General features: G+C 34.2%; 1 protein-coding gene across 4 annotated transcripts in view; it reads left to right on the top strand.

The window, feature by feature from the left end:
* STPG2 (sperm tail PG-rich repeat containing 2) overlaps positions 1 to 23,167 on the top strand; it is a 506,065-nt gene that overhangs the window by 209,847 nt on the left and 273,051 nt on the right. The window lies entirely within an intron of this gene.

Below are 23,167 nucleotides of genomic sequence, written 5' to 3'. Positions count from 1 at the left end.
TTGTCAGGTTTTAGCTTTGTTATAAAGTAGAATTCGGGGCACCTGGGTTGATTAAGCGGCTGACTTTGGCTCAGGTCATGATCTCATGGTTCATGGGTTCCAGCCCCGTGTCGGGCTCTGTGCTGACAGCTCAGAGCCTGGAGCCTGCTTCAGATTCTGTGTCTCCTCCTCTCTCTGCCCCTCCCCAAATCATCTTCTGTCTCTCTGTCTCTCAAAAGTAAATAAACGTTAAAAAAATTAAAATAAAAAGTAGAATTCAAACACCATTAGTGTCCCGACCACACTCAATATGTGGTCGCCCAGAAGTGGTGCAGGGAAATTAGTTGTTTGAAGTTCTGTTCCTATCACAGTCACCATCACCAAGCACAATCCAATAATACATAAATATCCATTTCAGGGTTTCTTGAAGTAAATTATGTTGAACTTCATATTTTCTGAAGATTATTTTTTCTCTCAACCTTTACCATCTCTCCATAAAAGTTATTGTAGATGGATGTATAGGTTTCAGTTAAGTGTCAGGATTAGCACTGTGATTTTTCATTTGGTATTTAGCCGAGAGCAAGTAAATTCACTAAATTGTTTTATTAATTTCTATTTTACAAAATTCAGATAATATTTGCTACCTACTTGGCTCTCATGAGAATACTAAAGATTAATAAGGCAATTTCAAAGTCATTTTCAGAAGCTCTGAAGCTCCTTAGAAGTATAAAATCTTATTATAATATGAAATATGTTTCTTGTTGTCCAGCCAACACTAGCTTCTGAAAGAATTTGGGAGAGGGTAATATCTTCCTCATGAAGACAGTTATTATGTGGAAGTCAAAGACATAGTGACTGTCAAAGTCACTACACAACTGTAGAGTAGCCAGATTGCTAAGTGAAGAGAGTTTATCATAGCAGTTAAGCTAATCATCCATCAAGTTTGCCATCCTGCATCTTAAAAGTAGCCTTAAATTCAAAGAAATGATAGCAGAAATTGCATATGTCTGTATAATAAACACATTAGAGAAAATGGATTTCTGAAGCTATTACTTGATACCATGATGTATAAAATTTGATTTCCTCTGAAATGTGCAGATACTGTAGTAATTAGAATTGTTTATTATTTTAAATTTAATCTATTTAAGGTATACCATCAAAAACATGTTTTTAAATTCAATAGGTGACTGGGGCAAATTCAGTTAATATCCATGCTTCATTTTGGTAATTGAAAATTAACCTCCATTTCTCCTAATTCTCTTGCATTGATCTAATCAAGGAAAGATATTCAGGCATGATATTATCAACTCTCTAAATAGATTTCTCATTTTTTATTGACTTTTCAGTCAGGCTAGGCTAGGGTTTTTTTTTTTTTTATGAATATGACAGAGAATTCTTGATTCTTTTTAAAATATACATAGTAATATGGTTTTCTGCTGTAAAAGGAGAATAGCCCATTCTGTTTAAAATTCTTAATACCATCTAACTTTTCCTGGGAGTACCATCTAAGTAAACATATTAAGTCTTGTGATTTATATAAAAAATATTGTTATATAATAAAAATATAACAGAAAGAGAAGCCAACGGATCTATCCCATTTACAATTGTACCAAAACCCATAAAATACCTAGGAATAAATCTAACCAAAGAGGTGAAAAATCTATACATTGAAAACTATAGAAAGCATATGAAATAGATCGAAGAAGATACAAAAAAAATGGAAAAATATTCTGTGCTCCTGGATACGAAGAACAAATATTGTTAAAATATCAATACTACTCAAAGCAATCTACATATTCAATATAATCCCTATCAAAATTACATCAGCATTCTTCACAGAGCTAGAACAAACAATCCTAAATTTGTATGGAACCAGAAAAGACCCATAATAACCAAAGCAATCTTGAAAAGGAAAGCCAAAGCTGGAGGCATCACAATCCTGGTCTTCAAGCTCTATTAAAAAGCTGTAATCATCAAGACATTATGGTACTAACACAAAAACAGACACTCAGATCAATGGAACAGAATAGAGAACCCAGAAATGGACCCACAAATGTATGGCTAACTCATCATTGAGAAAACAGGAAAGAATACCCGATGGAATAAAGGCATTCTCTTCAGCAAGTGGTGCTGGGAAAACTGGACAGTGACATGCAGAAAAATGAACCTGGACCATTTTATTATACCATACACAAAATAAACTCAAAATGGATGAAGGACCTAACATTAAGACAGAAAGCCATCAAAATCCTCAAGGAGAAAGCAAGCAAAACCCTCTTTGACCTTGGCCACCGTGACTTCTTACTCAACATGTCTCCAGAGACAAGGGAAACAAAAGCAAAAATGAACTATTGGGATCTCCCCAAAGTAAAAAGCTTCTGCACAGTGATGTAAACAATCAACAAAACCAAAAGGCAACGGACGGAATGGAAGAAGATATTTGCAACAACATAGCAGATAAAGTGTTGGCATCCAAAATCAATAAAGAGCTTATGAAACTCAACACCCAAAAAACAAATAATCCAGTGATGAAATGGGCTAAAGACATGAACAGACACTCCTTCAAAGAAGACATCAAGATGGCCAACAGACACATGAAATGATGCTCAATGTTACTCATCATCAGGCAAATACAAATCAAAACCACAATGAGATACCACCTCACATCTGTCAGAATGGCTAACATTAACAACTCAGGCAACAACAGATGCTGGCCAGGATGCGGAGAAAGAGGATCTCTTTTAGACTGTTGATGGGAATGCAAACTGGCACAGCCAATCTGGAAAGCAGTATGGAGTTTCCTCAAAAAATTAAAAATAGAGCTACCCTATGATCCAGCAATTGCACTACTATGTATTTATCCAAGGGATACAGGTGTTCTGTTTCAGAGGGACACATGCATGGCAATGTGTGTAGGAGCAAAATCAATAATAGCCAATGTATGGAAAGAACCCAAATGTCAATCGATGGATGAATGGATAAAGAAGATGTAGTATGTATATGCAATAGAGTATTACTCAGCAATCAAAAAGAATGAAATCTTGCCATTTGCAACAACATGGATGGAACTAGAGGGAATTATGCTAAGCGAAATTAGTCAGTCAGAGAAAAACAAATATCATATGATTTCACTCATATGAGGACTTTAAGATACAAAACTGATGAACATAAGGGAAGGGAAGCAAGAATAATATAAAACAAGGAGGGGGACAAAACGTAAGAGACTCTTAAATATGGAGAACAAACAGAGCGTTGCTGGAGGGGTTGTGGGAGGAGGGATGGGCTAAATGGGTAAGAGGCTTTAAGGAATCTACTCCTGAAATCATTGTTGCACTATATGCTAACTAACTTGGATATAAATTAAAAACATAAATTAAAAAAAGATACAGTGATAATAGTTCTGTTGGTTATATACTTTGTGACAATTTTTATCCTATGAATAATATCATTTCACATATCTTAGAATTAAGAGTGAAGTGTTTTTTCAAGAAATAACAGGTGTTGGTGAAGATGTGGAGAAAGAGATCCCTCTTACATTGTTGATGAGAAGGCAAACTGATGCAGCAATTCTGGAAGACAGCATGGGGATTCCCCCAAAAGTTAAAACACTTACCTTATGATCCAGCAATTTACCCAAAGGATATGAAAAAAAAATTCAAAAGGATACATGAACCCTCATGTCTATAGCAGCATTATCTGCAATAGCCAAATTATGGAAAGATCCCAAATATCCATCAACTGATGAAGGGATAAAGAAGATGTGGTATATGTATGTGTGTGTATGTACCCACGCGCACACATGCGCGCGCGCACACACACATGCGTGCACACGCACACACACACACAATGGAATATCACTCAGCCATAAAAAGAATGAAATCTTGCCATTTTCAATGACGTGGATGGAGCTAGAGAGTATTATGCTAAGTGAAATAAGTCAACTGGAAAAATATAATACCATATGATTTCACTCATTTGTGAAATTTAAGAAACAAAGCAAATAATCATAGGGGGAAAAGAGATAAACAAGAAACAGTCTCTTTTTTTAAATTTTTTAAAAAATGTTTATTTTTGAGAGCGAGAGAGCACATGAGTGGGGCAGGAGGAGAAAAAGAGGGAGACACAGAATCTGAAGCAGGTTTCAGGCTCTGAGCTGTCAGCACAGAGTCCTATGTGGGGCTCAAACCCACAAACCAGAAGATCATGACCAGAACCAAAGTCAGAAGCTCAACAGACTGAGGCATCCAGGCACCCCAAGAAATAGTCTCTTAACTATAGAGAACAAACTGATGGTCACCAGAAGGGAGGTGGGTGGGGGAATGGGTTAGATAGGTGATGGAGATTAAGGAGTACACTTGTTGTGATGAGCACCAGGTGTTGTATTTAAGTGTTCAATCACTAAATTGTATACCTGAAACTAATATACTATGTATTAACTGAAATGTAAATAAAACCTTTAAAAAATTAAGTGTTTTTTAATCCTATTATTTTTCATTTAAACATTGGTAATTTTTCTTTACCTTATTACAATAGGAAGGACCTTTTGGAGTTATATGTCAAATTCTTTATAATTCAGATAAAATTACTTTGTGTTATGTGTGTATACACATATACACATAAATGAAACTCTAAAATTGAATTTATAGAGCATCTTTTGCATATTTGTTCCTTGAGTCATGACATTACTAAGAACTGAGTGGTTTGCCTTATAGAACTTAAAGAATATGTATATTATTAACCTTCTACCTATACATAGAATAATTGGAAAATTAAAGCATTACTGAATATTTTACATTTATAGTTAAATTGTTAAGAACTGAGGTTGATAAATGATATATTGTGAGTTATGAGTTTGGTTGATAAATGAATAATATTCTTATGTTATTTACCAACTTACTGGACACTCATTAATTCACTCAACATTTTATAGTGATGTATTTATTTCAGATTGTTTTAGAACTTTTATTAACAGCATGGAAGTGGTTTTGTTTTATTCATAAATGAAGTTTTTCATATACTTAAGAAAGATAAAATTTATTTTCATTAGTCTAAATTAAAGAAGGAAGTAGTATATTTGCAATCACTATAGGTTAGACCATTAAATGTTGTTTAACCAATAAAAACACATTAGAAAAATTTTATGCAGAAATTATTAAATGAGGTGCATCACAGTATAAAGCAACCTATTCTTATTATGCCAAGGTTTAATTCATAGCAATGTGAATTTTTTTGTGATTGGTCCAGCTCAGGCAAAGTAAAATTTTTGTTAAGTGAAAAAGGGCTTAAATGTTACTTTAGCACTCTTATTGACCTGGTTTTGGATGTTTGGAGAAGGGAAATACTCAGCATGTTTATTTTTATTTAAATAATTGTATTAAAATGTTTATTTTTGAGTGAGTGAGAGAGAGAGAGAGAGAAAGAGGGAGAGAGAGAGAGCGAACATGAGCAGGGAAGGGGCAGGGGGCGGGGGGAGATACAGAATCTGAAGCAGGCTCCAGGCTCTGAGTGGTCAGCACAGAGAGCCCAGTGTGGGACTTGAACCCACAGAATATGAGATCATGAGATGAGGTGAAGTTGAATGCTTAACCTACTGAGTCTCCCAAGCACCCTGACAGCAAGTTTAAAAAGAAAATGAATGAAGGCACCTGGGTTGCTCAGTTAGTTAGGCGCCTGACTTTGGCTCACATCACGATCTCTGGGTCCTTGAGTTCAAGCCTCATATCAAGCTCTGTGCTGACAGCTCAGAGCCTGGAGCCTGCTCAGATTTTGTGTCTCCCTCTCTCTCTGCCTCTCCCCTGCTCACACTCTGTCTGTCTGTCTGTCTGTCTCAAAAAGAAATAAACATTAAAAAATGAGTAAGAATATTGTGTGTGAGAAACTGGGGACTTTCACACAGCATGATAGAAGTATAAATTGATAGCAGTGATCTTCAAAGGCAGACTGGCAGAATGTTTCAGATATATGCCATTTAACCCCCAATCCTACTTCGGTGATTACCCTGGGGAAATAATTACTGATATACCCAAAGTTTAAGCATCAAGGAGATTCATCAAAGAACACTAGTAATGAAAAGTTTAAAATGTCCTAAATGAAAGAAAAATGGGGTTTAGTTAATTCTCATACATCAAATGGATAGAGTCCTATAAAAATTTTTAAAATGGTGTATGTATTTAAACCTGGTAACAATAGAAGATTCATTTGTTTAATCATTTAACAAATAGGCACTTAGGGTCTCTTATGTATTAACTACTGTTCTAGGGCCTTATGATATAGCATTGAACAAAATAGAAATGTTTCATAGAGTTTAATATGAGATTTAAGAGACATTTAATGGATTAGACATTTAATAGAAGAAATAGATCAATAAATTGATAGATGAAAGAAAGCAAGGAAAAAAGAAAGAAAAAAGAAGGAATGCCAGATGACTATGAATGCTGAAGAAAAATAAGAGAGAGAAAGAAGAATAGCGGTTCAGAGTGGGTTGAGCAGAGTTTCAAATAATGTTATCAGGGAAGACTTTACTGAGAAAACAGTACTTAAGTAACTATCTTAGATTTGCTGAAGATTTTGTTTTGCTTTTCAATTGTTTTCCTCTAAATGAACATACATTGCTTTATAGTAAGTAAAAATTATTTTAGGATTTTAAGTGGAAAACAATTGAACTTTAAGGCACAATTTTTATTAAAATCAAATAGTTAAATGAATGGAAGATTCCGCAACAAATGCAGCATAAAAGACATTTGAAGGCTGATGATAACAGGTACTGAGACTTATTTTATGTAGAAAGTATAGATCATTTTTTATGAAAATAACATTGTGATTTCTGCATCACACTCCCATAGGAAATTATTTCAGGAAACAAATATAAGTTACCTTAGAAGTTAATTGAACATCTACCATGCTGATAGTTTTGTTTACTTTTTCAATAAACATAAGTAATACCTTTGATATAAAAGTCAGTGTAGTGTGAAAACTAATTATTTATTCTATTTTCTCAGTGGTTTGTAATATTACAGCTTCAGAAATACTATAGTGTCTATCAAAATGCAGTTTATCCCTCTTGGTGAGTACTGTTAACCTACTGCAATAAATACATAATTTTTGTTGTTGCTTTTCTGTAGCTTCCAGAAATGCTCCTGGGATGTTAAAATGCAAGGTAAATCTGAATATAGGCAAAAATAGATCAGGTCAGTTTTGAGGATTTGTTGATTCTACATTTTTTGCAGAAATATTATTGAAAATGAGCCAATTTTATTCATTTCAATCTCAAGTTAATTTTATTTCATTGGGCACTTTATATATATTTCAAGTAAGTTCTCCTTATTTATATATAATTTGAACATGATCATATTTATTAATAAACATATATTATAGGCAGTATTATCCTATGCATGATATATTGAATTTTCAGAATTATTTCCTTTTTTTTGGAGGCTATGGGAAAAGTTTCATTTGAGAAGTAGAGAATAAGTATGCAGGAGTAGGGGTTGGAAAGAACTGGTATATAGTATTTTAGAACATAAAGGATAATATAATCAAAGTCTGACATGGAGTTATAGCCTTAAAGTAGAAAATGGTGTAAAAGTGTAAAGAATAATTGACAATATGTGTATTTTATATAGACAGATAATATATAGAAGAGATCTTATCTCATACATTTTGTGGGTATAGCATTATGTAATGGAGTGAATTATAAATTGATAAAACAAAGAGGCCACACCTTAAAAAATTACATTGGCTTGGAACTAAGAAGGATAGACACAGTATATAAAATAAAAAGAGGGCTTTGGACTCTCACATTTCTACAGATGGGAAGTTGGCTGAAAAACCACCTCATTGCAAACATGGCTACTTCTTGTATAAAAAGAAAGATAACTTAGAAGACAGAACCAAAAACCCACAGAATGGAGTCATGAAACATATTGAACAATTCCTAGGAATTAAGATTGGACCCTAATTTAGGAACTGACAACATGTACTTCACTGATTTGAAATGCTGTGAGCCAATGACTGCTAAGTCCGTCCTGTTTTTCTCCGTTTGAATAACTGTATCGATAGCCTTTATCTTATGTCTGTTCTACCATTAGGTTATAGGTTATCTGTGGGCCTGATAAGTTGTCTCTTTAGTTCAAGGCCTTTAGATCGAGAAGAATGGTATTCAAAGAGTTGTACGGAAGTACTAAAACAGAGGAGTCTCATCCACAGTGGAATCAGAATTAGATGACAAGATCCTGAGATTCAAGTTAATGCCACAATGGGTTGAAATTTGGGAGTCTTCACAGTAGGGTTGCTTGTATTTTACATATGGGAGATATGAAATGTAGCCAGAGAATGGACTATGGAAGATTGTGCTTTCCAAATTTTGCCACAATATATTCTGTATTATATGTTCCTCACACAGTGCAGTATTGACACTGTTCTCATTGAGTATTGGAGTTTGTTTCCAATTCCATGGTGGACTTTTGGTATTGCTTCTGTAGTATATTGCAAAAGAAGTGCTATGAGACTGCTGAGACTAAATCATAGCACTTGTGGATGGTCCTCTCAGAATGGTCTACTCTTGAAACTAGCCATCCTGCAGTGCCTTACCAAGCATCCAGGAAGAGGTCCATGAAGAGGAAATGAGGCCCCCAGTCCTAGCTCATGGGCAGCCTTCAGCACGGACTAGCCCACCTTGTAAGTGAATGGAAGTGAAAGTGGAACCTCTACCCAGCAGTCAAGCTGCCCCAGCTGACACCATACCCTGTACTGCTGAGATGAATCTTTTCTTCTGAGTCATGCTTAAAGTGCATGAATTTGGGCAAAATAAATGATTATTGTTGTTTTAAGCCATAGTTTTGAGAGGGTAGTTTCTAATGCAGCAATAGATGACCAGAATAGATTCTAAGCAGAGAAAGGGGACAAATGAAGGCAGATAAAGTTAGTTCTAAGTAAAAATGTGAAATAATTGGATGGGTGGGCAAGACAAGTCTTCAGTATGGGTCTCAAAGGTGATGTAGTTTAAGAATAAGAAGTTGAAGGGTGCCTTGGTGGCTCGGTCGGTTAAGTGGCTGGCTTGGGCTCAGGTCATGATCTCACAGTTCATGTGTTTGAGCCCCATGTTGGGCTCTGGGCTGACAGCTCAGAGCCTGGAGCCTGCTTCAGATTCAGTATCTCCCTCTCTCTCTCTGCCCCTCCTCTGCTCACTCTCTGTCTCTCAAAAATTAAAAAAAAAAAGTTGATATTCTGTGTAATTATTAAGTTGAAGGTATGTTCATGCCTACAATTGAAGTTGAATCAAGATTAAGGTTAGAAAGTCTAGGGTTAGAAAGGCTATTAACAGTAATGTTAAACTATTTAAGAAATATTTAATAGGGTAATGTAATAAGATGATCCATGTTCTGAAATTATCCAAGAAGGTAGGAGAGAACATTTGGGTTGGGTAGATAAAAGCCACAAAAAGGAAGATGGCTCAATTAGATAAATTAATGATTAAAATAGACGTGTTATATTTGAATGAAAGTTTTAAGTTTTCTGGGCATTTCATATCCACTACCGGATTATCACAAATATCTTATTAGTTTTGATTACTGTCCTTATTTATAAGGCAGAAAACAAACAGGCATGTAATTAAAAAAGAAAAGGATAAAATTTGCTCATATTAACACAGATAGAAAATAGTATAAACAGAAATAAGACCCAGATGGTTCAATTTTTTTCATTCATTCATTCATTCATTCATTATAAAAATGCTTTTTGAGCACATAGTATGTCTCAGGCACTGTGCTATGACTAAAGGAATAATACTCAATCCTTGTCTTCAAATCCCTTATATCTAGCAAGGGAGAAAAATTAAATTTTAGGGGTGCAGTTAAGTGGTATTAAATACATTCATAATGTTCTACCATCATTATCATGATCTATCCTCAGAACTCCTTTCATCTTGTAAAATTGCAACTCTATGCTCATTAAACAATAACTCCCTACACCCTTCCCCCCAAATCTCTACAAGCCTGAGAGGGATGAAGGGCCTACCATGCTGTAGAGAATGTGAAAAAAGAATTGAGACAATCTTCATACTGTCTTCCCTCATATATAGTATGAGAAAGTGAATCTTAAGGGAGAAAGCAAAAACAAAAGATTATGGTGGAGGGGAGGGTTGATATGAACTTTATTTTGTTGTAAATTTAATTCTGAAAAGCAGCCAGCTGTATCACTTGCCAAAGTTACTACTCTAGAGTCATGTCTGGTTACAGATTCACCATAGTTTCTAATTGTTGGTTGAAAGAAATCTAAATGCACCAGTCATAAGTAGTGCTAGTCCTTGAAATGTTGCCTCTACATGAAAGGGCTTTATTGACCATATTGTGATATTAGCATTAGGGTAGGGGGAGAGGTTTAGGAAGAAAGGAAGGAAAGATGGGAAAGGAAGGACAAAGATAGATTTTCTTGACCTGGTTGAATGATAATAAAGTGTAGAAATGTGTGTGTTTGTTGGAGAGGGTATATTTCTTCTAAGTCCAGGGAATATAACCATAGAAATCAGGAGAATCAAAGGATACATTGTTATTAACTAAATAACAAGAAGGCAGGATAAAGGGAATAGGGAGAGATAGGAAAAGTGAAGATTGTGATATTCTTGAAGTGGTTCTACTTTAAAAAAAAAAATTATGTTTATTTATATTTGAAAAATATAAGAGAGACAGTGTGAGTGGGGGAGGGTCAGAGAGAGGGAGAGGGAGAATCCCAACCAGGCTCTGTGCTGTTACCACAGAGCCAGATATAGGGCATGAACTCATGAAACCATGAGATTATGACCTGAGCTGAAACCAAGGGTTGGGTGCTTAACCCACTGAGCCACCCAGGCACCCTGAAGTAGCTCTACTTTTTATTTGTAATTATTACTGTTTTTGTGGTCAGAAATTATGCTTTTGCAACTATTAATTTTACACCCCAGGAATTAGAATATCTAGTGTCTAACTCTAAGTTTAATCATTTCCATGCAGGTTACTGTTGCAGATGAACACATTAAAAATATGTTTCAATCAGATAGAACATTCTTTTCTAGCAAGCCATGTGTACTTTTGTAGAGCCAATCCTCTTTGGAAATGCTACACAGCTGTTCTAAAATTAAATTAGAATTCAGACGCTTGGAACACAGAAAAACAACTCTTTCTGTAGTAGAAGATATAATAAAAGTTTTTAAATAGTTCAATGTAGATAACTGTTGTATAAAATGTATCTGGACAATGCAATAAATTTATTAAAACAACACTGTTAATGATAGTTTTGTAAGGTAGCTTTACAGAAAAATTATATTATCGAATTTGTTATACTTAATAGAACTGCATTTCAATTAAAACACTTAGCAATTTACTTGTTCTTTTTGAAATATTTCAAAACCCATTAGTGTGTCAGCGACTTGGCATTGCTCTCTAATTGCAATAGATTTCAAGTGATAAAAATTGATTTTTTTGTACCTTACTTTGAAGAGTCAGCATTGGTTACCTGAATACATTACAATTCTCTTAAAACATTATTCCATGTTGTTAAAAGTTTTCGTTTCTGAACTCGAGATTATATTTGCAGACTTTTTCCTTCAGTACAGAATGATTTTCATTTTGAGGAAATGTAATGAAATGTGGAATTCTTAGAAATGTTACAATGTTAAAACATGTTTTAAAAGTCTACTTTTTAGATATAAAGCCAAATTATACCAACATAGGTCCATCTCTAAGCATTTTGGGTATCCTATGTAATTTTTATATAAAGATACTACACAGCAATAACAGAGGTATCAAATTTATATTCCCAGGAGACAATAAAGCCTATGGCTTTACCTATTAAAACTTGTTTCATTAAAATGTTATAGAAAAGTACACAAGTTATTAGTTTCTATCTCAGTGCATTTTTGTGAATATAACTGCCCATATAACCATTATCAAGAAGAAACAGAACATCCTTAACCCTTTCCCTAATTCTCTCCTAGTCACTAACCATTATTCTGGCTCCTGTCACCACTAATGGTTTCTTTTCACTATTTTCAACATACATGTAAATTGAGTAATAAAGTGTGTACTGTTTTGTATATGACTTCATTCTCAACCTTGAATGGACTATAAACCATTTTGTTTCAGGCGCCAATCATTAGTTCATTATCAGTATAACAACGTATCCGAGCTTTTTTATCCATCTTGCTACCGATGGAAATTTCGATTGTTTCTAGTTTAGTGCTTTTATGAAAAATGTTATAGTGAACATTCTTGTTGATATATATTTGGTGCATATAACTATGCATTTCTCTTGATTTATATACCTAGGAATTGAGTTCCTGGTCGTAGTGTCTGGTGTATGTTCAGGTGGATGTTTTAGTTTTTTCCAGTGTATGTAGTGATTTATATTCCCACCAGTAATACATGAGATTCACTTGCTCCTCAGTCGCACCAACTTGTAGTGTTGTCAGTCTTTTTTCTTTTAGCCATTCTGGTTTAGGAGTATATCACTGAGGCTTTATTTTGCATTTCCTGATGACCAGTGAAAATTTAATCCTTTTTCAAATGTTCTTTGGCCATTTGGATATTTTTTTTAAAAGTGCCTTTTCGTGTCTCTTTTCTATTAGATTGTTTATTATTGATTAGTAGTTCTTAATATATTATGGTTATATTTGTTGGTTATACATACTGTAAATACTATCTCCCCTGTGATTTGTTTTCCAGTTTCTTAATGATTTCTGTTGATGAACACAACTTCTCAATTTTAATATTAACTCTATTCATCTTTTCCTTAAAGTGTTTGCTTTTATATCTTGATTAAGAATTATTTCCCTATCAGGGCACCTGGGTGGCTCAGTTGGTTGAGAATCTCTTGGTCTTGGCTCGGGTCATGATCTCACAGTTCATGAGTTGGAACTCAGCACAGAGCCTGCTTGGGATTCTGTCTCTCCTTTTCTCTCTCTCTCAAAATAAATAAATAAACCTTAAAAAAGGAATTATTTTCCTATCATAGTTCTTAATTTTATAGACATTTTATTGCTCTCTCACAATTAGATGTACAATATTATTTCAAGGATTGTTGCACATATATTTATGAATGAGGTTAGCCTATAGTATTCCTTTCTGGAAATTTCTTTTTGTCAATCATTGTTACAGATTTTGTTTGTTCCTTTCCAGCTTCAGGAAAAAAGATTTGGGAAGTTTTTAATTAGATATTGCTCTGTTTGTAAATACAATTTTAAAATCTCACTGGCTTAAAGCAACAGCATTTACTTATTTTTTGCTACTTCCTTTTGCTTATAGTATTTTCAGTGTCATTCAGTTCTCCCGTACATTATCGTATCTCCTTTGAACTATGTTATTTTAAATTGTATTTAAATTTTTCAAATGTTTATAGTGTTATTAAAAACATTTTTTGTAGTTGCTTATTAACTAAATTATAAATTTTATAGTCAAGAAATGTTCTTTACATACTGTCCATATTTTGAAATCTCTTAAGACTTGTTCTGTAGCCTAATAGATAATATTTTAGTAAATATTTCATTTACAATTGAAAATAATGAGTAATTTCCAGTTGTTGGATATAATGGTATAAATGTCAGCTAGATTAAGATTATTAATTGAATTTTTTATATTCTCTATATCTTTAAATTTTTTTAAGTTTATTTATTTGTTCTTTTGAGAAAGAGAAAGTGAGAGAGCAGGGGAGGGGCAGGGAGAGAGAGAGAGAGAGAGAATCCTAGGCAGGCTTTGCAGTGTGAGCACAGAGTCTGATGTGACGGTTGAACTCATGAACCAGGAGATCATGACCTGAGCCAAAATCAAGAGTCAGATGCTTACCCAACTGAACCACCAGGCGCCCCTCATATCTTCTATATCTTGTTTAATGTATTAATTACTCTGAGTGGTGTGTCAAAAACCTCCACCATAATGATATATTTTACAATTACTCCTAATGCTCTGTTTAATTTTCACTTAATAATCCTTGAATCAATACTATGAGGTGACTACATATTACAGACTTCTGTTGAGCTGAACATTTTATTATGTTATATTGCCCTCTTTATCACTACTCATACTTTTTAGCTGTATCAGCCTTTTGTTGTTAGAATTTATCTGGCATATTATTCTTCATCCTTTTATCTTCAACTATTTTTTTAGTGGGTCCCTTTTGTCTTATGTAGTAAATTGCTATTCAGATTCACCCATATTTTATAAATTTTTTTCATTTTTTTATATTTCATATATTCCTTCTAGGGTCATTTTTCTTCTTCTTGGAGTATACCTTTTAGAAATTCCTTTAGTTATAGACCTTAGTGATAAGTGCTTCCATTCATTCATTCATTCGTTCATTCAGTCAGTCAGTTCAGTACATATTGTATATTCAACATAAAGTAATATATACAAATATCCCTGCTCTCATGATGCTAAAATTCTAGGAATGAAGACAGGCAATAAGCATGATAAAATATAAAATATATAGTTGTGTTCTAGCTCATGTTCTGTCACAGAAAAAATAAAACAAAACATGTGATATAAAATTTTAGATAGGGTAAAGGAATCCTTACTGGGAAGGTGACTTTTTTAAATTTTAAATGTTTTATTTATTTCTAGGAGAGAGAGAGAGAGAGCGTGAGCAGGGGAGGGTAAGAGAGAGAGAGGGAGTCACAGACTGAAACAGGCTCCAGGCTCTGAGCTGGCAGTCAGCACAGAACCCGACGCGGGGCTTGAACCCACGAACCGCGAGATCATGACCTAAGCGAAAGTCGGAAGCTCAACCGACTAAGCCACCCAGGCGCCCCTGGGAAGGTTACTTTTGAATCAAGATCAGAAAGAGCTGAGGAAATATGAAGATGTCTAATGAAAAAGCATTGAACACAAAAGGAACATATTTTACAGGAAGGAATGGCAAGTTCAAGATGTAGCAAGGAAGCCAGTAAGGCTATAGCAGAAAGAATTTTTTGGAGATTAGTAGATGTATCCAGAGATGTAATGTATATCTAGATGATACATGACTTGCTAGGTCATGCTTCATGGTGAGATAGGAAGCTATAAAGGGTTTTGAATGGACTATTGACATGATTTGTTTTAACAAGTTTACTCTGTATATTATAGACTGGAGGGGAGCAAGAGAGGAGGCAGTTAATAGGCGATTGCTGTATCAGTGAGAGATGATGGTGGCTTGGAGCAGAGTACTGGCTGTCAGTGTGGTGATAACTGTCACAGTCTAGGTATTTTTTGAAGGCAAAGTTGATATAATATGCCACTGATTCTGATGGAGGCTGTGAGACAAAGAGAAGCTAACAATGACTTAGAGGTTTAGGTTCAAGCAACTATCAGGGGAGATTTGCCATTAACTGAGATGGAGACAAACCTAAGAGGTGACGATTTTGGAAAGATCATCAGGAGCTTAATTTTGAACAAATTAACTTTACAAAATATAAAAATGTGTTAATGTCATCCTTATTCTTGTAATATTGCTTTACTGGCTGTATCATTCTGTTTGACATCTAATTTCCTTAGCACTTGAAACAGTCATTCCACTAACTTCAAACTTCCATTGCCACTGCTGATAATTCAGTCCTCAAATTGTCATCTTTTTATAGGTAATCTCATTTCTCTACCTGTTTCTGAGATCTCTTTGTGTTTCATATTATTTAATGGCCTTCTTGTATCTCATACTGGTACTGAGCATTCTTTTGTCAATGTAATTTTATTCCTTTTGTTCCAATCATATGGGAGTTTTTTTTTTTTGTCTTTAATTTTCATTAACGTAGATACGCATGAGAGTTTTATTTGTTTGATTGTTTGTTCTGCTTGAAACTAGCTGAACCCTCTCAGTCTGAGCTCATATGCTTTCTTCTCATTCTCAGAAACTATGAGTAATTCCTTCTTCTCATATTGTCTCAGCAACCTTCTTCAACATTTTATTTGTTTGTTTGTTTATTTATTTATTTGATAGCTCATGTTGGAACTTAGCTTCTAGATCACTTTTATCTTTTAGTGTCCTCTAATTCTTTATGTCTGTTGTGAGTTCTGAGAGTATAATTTGGCCCATTTTCCAGCTCATTAACCCACAAAAGCTTTCATTCTGCTATTCAAGACTTGTATTTATATTTTTGTTCTGCAGTATGAGAAATTATTTCTTACATTTTTCATAAATGTCTTTTTTATTATATCTTGCATTTTCTAGCATTTATGTGTGTTAGCTTACCTGCCTTAAGACATTAAGTATTCTGATTTAAAATTATGATTCTGATGATCTTTCACTCTGTTTTTTTGGTTATGAGGTTTTAAAAAAATATCCCTTTAATTGAGTTTTCTTTCCTTAAATGTTTTTCTGTACTTGGTTTTGTGCTCATCTTCAAGGTAGAGATTTCTTGCTAGGTAGTTTATATGATATATCACTCAAATTTGGCTGCTGTTTTCAAAACAAATGCTGAATTGAATGAGACACCAGAACTATAGGCATAGACCGAAGTCCTGAAAAACCAGAGCACAGGGTCACATAATTGTTAGATTCTAGAATGCATGTGTTGGTATAGCCCACTTAGGCTAAGGGAAGTTGCTATTATGGCTTGCTCTCTAAACTGTTTCCGGCAAAAAGAAAAGATAGCTTATATGTAATTATCAATGGGAATACTTTAACATATCTTCAGGTACTGTTTTTCACTAGCCATCTGAGACACCTCCTTACTTCCCTGTCCTGGTTTTTCCACTTAATGCTCTAGGCACCTTTCCACAGCTAAACACAGGACACAGACTTATGTGCCTCTGGCTAACCACAGGACACAGACTTATGTGCCTGTGGCTAAACACACGACACAGACTTATGTGGCTTCTTAGAAAGGTAAATGATGGCGCCTAATAGTTCTTGCTCAGGTACCTCAGATAAACCTGGCTGTTCTCCCCCAATTCTGTCCTGTATGCTTCTTGCTCCTTCAGTGCATGCCCTGGACTGAGGTTTTCTTCAAAGTTACCTACTTTCAGTTTCTCAGAAAATTTTCATGCTCATATAAGTATACATAGACAGTCCCTGATTTGTGATGGTTTGACTTATGATTTTTTTTTACTTTAAAATGATGTCAAAATATTACATATTTGATACAAACTATACTTTGAATTTTGAATTTTGAATTTTGATCTTTTCCCGGGCTAGCGATATGCCTTAGGAAACACTCTCCTGATGCTGGGTAGTGGTGGCAGCCACAGCTCCCAGTCAACTTACGCCATCGCAAGAGTAAACAACTGATATTCTACAACATTTTGTTCCCTTGAAGCCATTCTGTTTTTCACTTTCAGGACAGTATTCAATAAATTACATGAGATAATCAATAGTTTTGTAAAATAAGCTTTGTGTTAGATGATTTTACCCAACTGTAGGCTAATGAAAATGTCCTGAGTGCATTTAAGGTAGGCTAGGCTAAGCTATGATGTTCATAGGCTACATGTATTCAATGCATTTGCAACTTAAACAAATTTTCTCCTTAGATGGGTTGATCAAGATAGTAACCCATTGTAAGTTAAGGAAGATCTATATATACCTTTCATTTCTAGAGTTTACATGTTAAACCTTATAGTCATTAAATCCATTGCTACTGTTGCTTAGCAGATATGTCCAGCTTTTAGTGACCCTATAGTTTTTAGAGTTGATACCCTATCCTTACTCATTATGATGGTATAATAGTCCCCACTTCCCATCTGCAGTTTCCCTTTCAATGATTTCCATTACTGGCCATAAACTGTGGTTGGGAAGCAGATGGTCCTCCTTTTGATACATAGTTACAAGGTCAGTCTTAACCTAATGTTACATCACAATGCACATCACTTACCTCACTGTAGATCTCATCACATAGGCATTTTATCATTTTACATCATCACAAGAATAAGAAGGGTGATTAAAGTACATGTATGTATATATTACATGTATGTATATATATGTGTATATATTATATATATATGTACTGTTTTTTTACTTAACATACAGAGTAGTATTAGTTTCAGGTGTACAGTTAGTGATTCAAGACTTCCATACAACACCCAGTGCTCATCACAAGTACACTTCTTACTCCCCATCACCTATTAACCCATTCCCCTGCCCACTTCCTGTCCAGTAACCTTCAGTTTATTCCCTATACATAAGAGTCTGTTTCATGGTTTTTCTTTCTCTTTAATATAATTTGAGAGAGAGAGATCACATTTATGTAACTTTTATTAAGTATATTTTTAAATTATACTATTAGCTATTATTATTAATCTCTTACTATACTTAACTTTATCATATGTATGTATGTATGTTATGTGTGGGGAAAAACGTGGTTTGTGTAAGGTTCAGTATTATCTGCAGTTTCAGGCATCCATTGGAGGTCTTAGAACGTACCCCCAACAGATAGGTGAGGGGATTAATATATTGGGAGCTGCTCATTACTGCTACAATATTTCTGGACTAATTAAATTTTATGACATGCACATTTCATACAATTAACAAAGTAATCTTCCTAGAAGTGTGCAGTATGAATTTAATTTTAGTTTTAAAGATTAGTATCAGTAAACAAAGCTGTAGATTTGATATACATGTCTATTTGTATTTTAAAAGGAATTCACACTATTATTTATAAGGGGTTTCATAATATGCATATTTGCAGAAAAAGAAACAAGTTGCTGTATATTGAGGTCACCTTGCAAAAATAGTTTTTTATGTGATTACTATCTTGATAATGTCATAGCGGTTCTATTTATGTGATTCATAATCCTGTGATAATAGTAGAGGTATTGAGGTTTGACTAATCTTTCTTAATTGACTATAATAAAAAATAGGATTGTATGTTTGTGAAAATATTAGAAGGAAAATATCAACTTTAGAGTCAGTGTGATATAAACTGCATTTCATAGATATTATTTGTATTCTAAAGTATTTTTGACTTTGACAACTTTAAAATTGCATTCAGTACTAGGCAGAAAAATGGAGTTACATAAAATCATAACATCAGTGTAGTGTATGAAGTAGAGGTAATAGTTGTACTCTTAGTCATTTTATTTTGCTATAAATGAAATTCATTGTTCAGCATGGCCTTCTGAACTGTGTTTTCCAGTCAAGTTATTTTGTAAAGATTACATTAAATTCATTGCCGGGTACATGCTTTCAGAGATTGTAACAATTCCTATCTGTTTGAACTATACTGTGAATTTTTTTAGTGTAGGAAAAAAGTTCAGAAAGACAGTTTTCCATCTCACTGCACTTTTTCAGAACGATTCTCATATCTCAACCACAAGGTTTTATTAAATACAAATTGAAGTGAACTTATGTCAGTAAGAAATAATGAAAACACAACTTCAAGCGTCTGCTTTGCTTTTTCAGAGTACAAGCTTAAATTGTACTTCAGATTATTTAGAGATTATGCCAACTTAAATTGTACTTCAGATTATTTAGAGATTATGCCAAAGTTTGGTAGAATTTGAGTAACTGCTACGTTTATTATGTTATGAATGCCAAATAACTAATTGTCATAAATTATAGGTTTAGTGAACAGAATAATGCCATCCTACCTCATTCTCCTTCAAGATACCTATGCCTTAATCTCCAGAGCCTTTGAATATATGTTAATGTTACGCTCAAAGGGATTTTACAGATGGAATTGAATGCTCTTCTTCAGGAGGGCCCAATCTAATCACATTGGTCCTTAAAATTGGAAAAAGAAGGCACAAGAATTGGTGAGAGATGCAGCAGAAGAAAGAGTAAGATGAGTGATTTAAAATGTGGGAGCGATTCTACTTTCCCCTACTTGCATTGAAGATGGAGGAGGAGGGCTTTGAGTGAAGCAATACCTGTAGGCTCCGGAAGCCGAGAATAGCCACCAGCCAGCAAGGAAATGGGGGCTCCTACATCTGCATGGCGCTGAAATCTGGCAAAAATCTGAATGTTTTCTGAAACAGATTTCCTCTAGAGACTTCAGAAAGGACTGCATCTCTGCAGGCACTTTCATTTTGGTCTTTAGGAGGCAGAAGCAATGAAATAATCCAAGCCCACCAGACTTCTGATCTAAAGAACCGTGAGGTAATATTTTTTGTATTTTTTAAGCCACCAAATTTGTGGCTTAAAACTAATACAATAGAAAACTAATACAATGGCGATATTTTTATTCTAAAATAAGAGATCTCTTATAGAAATCTCATCATATAAAATAAATTGAAATGATAGGGAAGATATCTTACTTCTTCTGAATTTTATGCCTGTTCCCTTTCTCTTTCTTTATATTCATTATATTTATAACTTTTTCTTTCTTTCTTAAAACAATGACTGTGGTAGAAGAAGGTCACAGTCTAGGATATATAATGAACTTATAAGCACTGGAAAACTTGATTTAAAAAATTAAGCAAAGTATTATCCCCCCCCAAAAAAGAAATCAAGAAAACAATCTCTTTTACAATAGCATAAAAAATAATAAAATACTTAGGAATTACTTTAATCAAGGAGGTGAAAAATATGTACACTGCAAACTGTAAGGCACTGATGAATGAAATGGAAGAAAACACAAGTAAGTGGAAAGATATGATGGAAGAATGATATGATAGCCAAAGCAATCTTGAGAACAAAACTGGAGGCATCACACTTCTTGGTCTCAAACTACATTACAAAGCTATGGTAATCAGAAGAGTATGGTACTGGCATAAAACAGATGTATAGCCCAATGGAACAGAATAGAGGGCTCAGAAATAAACCCACATATAAATAGTCAACTAATCTGTGACAGGGGTACCAAGAATATCTAATGGGGAAAAGAAAGTGTCTTTAATAAATGGTGCTGGGAAAATTAGATGTCTACATGCAAAAGAATGAACCTGGACCACTCTCTTACACCATACACAAAAATTAATGCAGAATGGATTAAAGACTTGATTGTAAGACCTAAAACTATGAAATCTTAGAAGAAAACGTAGGTAAAAATCTCCTTGGCATTCATCTTGGCAATGATTTTTTGGATATGATTCCAAAAGCACAGGCACAAACACAAAAATAAACAAGTTGAGACTACATCAAATGAAGATGTTTCATTCCGCACAGCAGAGATTAATCCACAAAATGAAAAGGCAGGCTACGGAATTGGGAAACAATATTTGAGAACAATGTATCTGATAAGGGGTTAATATTTAAAATATGTAAGGAACTTTTTTTAGAAGTCATCAGCAAAAATCTAGTAACCCAATTTAAAAGTGACCAAAGATCCTGAATAGACATTTTTCTAAAAGAGATATACAAATGACCAACATATACATGAAACATGCTCAACATCACTAATCACCAGGGAAATGCAAATCAAACCACAATGAGATATTATGTGATACCTTTTAGGATGGTTTATATCAAAAAGACAAGACATAACAAAATGTTAGCAAGGGTTTAGAGAAAAGGGAGCCCTGTTTACTGCTGGTGGGTGTGTAAATTTAACTATTATGGCAAAACAGTATAGAGGTTCTTAAAAAATTTAAAATAGAACTGTAATATCATCCAGCAAACTCACTGCTGGATATGTATCTAAAGGAAATGAAATTAGTATCTCACAGAGATATGTCTACTCCCATGTCATTGAAGCATTATTTACAATAACTGAGATAATGGAAACAACCTAAATAAATGTCCATTGATAGATGAATAGAGAAAATGTGGCATACATATACAATAGAATATTACTCAGCTATTAAAAAAGAAGTAAATCCTAGCATTTGCAACAACATTATGCAATAACATTGAGGACATTATGCTAAGTGAACTAAGCCAAACAGTGAAACACAAATAGCATTTATATGTGAAATCCTAAAAACTCAAACTCTCAGAACCGGATTGTAGAATGATGGCTGTGCGGGGTGGGGGGAGGGGAGGGCAATGGGAGAGATTGGTCAATGGGTGTAAACTTTTGGTTATAAGATGGATAAATTCTGGGAATCTAAGATACAGCCTGGTGACTATATTTAATAATATTGTGTTGTATACTTGAAATTTGCTAGGAGTAAATCCTGAATGCTTTTATCACACCAAAGTAAAAGTAACTATGTGTGGTGATTTATGTGTTAATTAGCTTGGTTATGGGAATCATTTCACAATACATACATAGATCTAATCATCATGTTGTACCTTAATTATATATAATTTTTCTTTGTTGATTATACCTCTGTAAAGCAAAAAAAAAAAAAAATAGATAATACAATTTCTGCAACAATAAGCCTGAGGGAATCTAACTACTGAGGAATTATAGCACATTTGATTAAAGTCTGGTGCTAATGAGGCCCAAGTCACCTGCTAAATTCTTTTGAAATTCAGTTCCTTTTTTCATAGATGAAAATTTAGTTCCTTGAACACAATAGATCCTATCTCTACTGCCACTAAACTTTCTTTGGGTACAAAAATTGAGTCCCAAGGGAACCTGGGCTGGAATCTGGGGAAAGCAGTGTAAACCATGACTTTTTGAAACTCAACAAAAAATATACCCTACTGTGAAGAGGTTAGCAATACTCTTACTTAAGTGAAATTTAGGGGCATAAGCAGTAGGGACTGCCACACACTAGCACAGAATGTATTTAGAAATATATGTCAAAACAAAAGCAAACTTGGAAGCTTTAATTCTTAAGAATCTTCATTCCCTAATGTCTTGATTCACTTTGTCACTTCAGTTTTTGTGTAGGAGCAGTTTTAAAATTGCAGCCATATTCTCCAAAGTGGAAAACATCCTCTTAAGTCCAGTTATGGCCCGCCATGCTATCCATCAAGAGTGTCAGAGAGAAGTTTACTTACTCTAATAGCTAGTTACATAGTACCCTGCATCTTGAGACCTTCATTTCTGAACATGTCCCCTATAGTCAGTCCTCTTGGTGTCTTTCTATAGTTACCTGTTCTTGACCCTTTGCTGTGGAATAGTTTACATACCTAGTCAGAAAACTGTAGGCATTAGAGATATGAAAACAAAAATGGGATCTCTTTATTCCTTGTGTTACATCATAAGAATTTCCTTTTAACTATATGTTTTGTTTAAGTCTGCAGAGTAGCTTAGTCAATCAAACTACTTGGACGAAAAGTTGTGATTTTTGTTTGTTTTTCTTTTTTTTTATTTTTGCAGAGACTTCTCAGTTTTCCTAAAGAAAAGTGAATTTAAAGGAAATTTTACTATTTTTCCTCCCATAACTGCTTATATTTGGGAGAGAGGGAGAGAGAGTGATACTTATTA

Source organism: Crocuta crocuta, unplaced genomic scaffold (assembly GCF_008692635.1).
Source record: "Crocuta crocuta isolate KB4526 unplaced genomic scaffold, BGI_CrCroc_1.0 scaffold83, whole genome shotgun sequence".
Lineage (NCBI taxonomy): Eukaryota > Metazoa > Chordata > Mammalia > Carnivora > Hyaenidae > Crocuta > Crocuta crocuta.
This window is presented reverse-complemented; position numbering and strand designations above follow the sequence as displayed.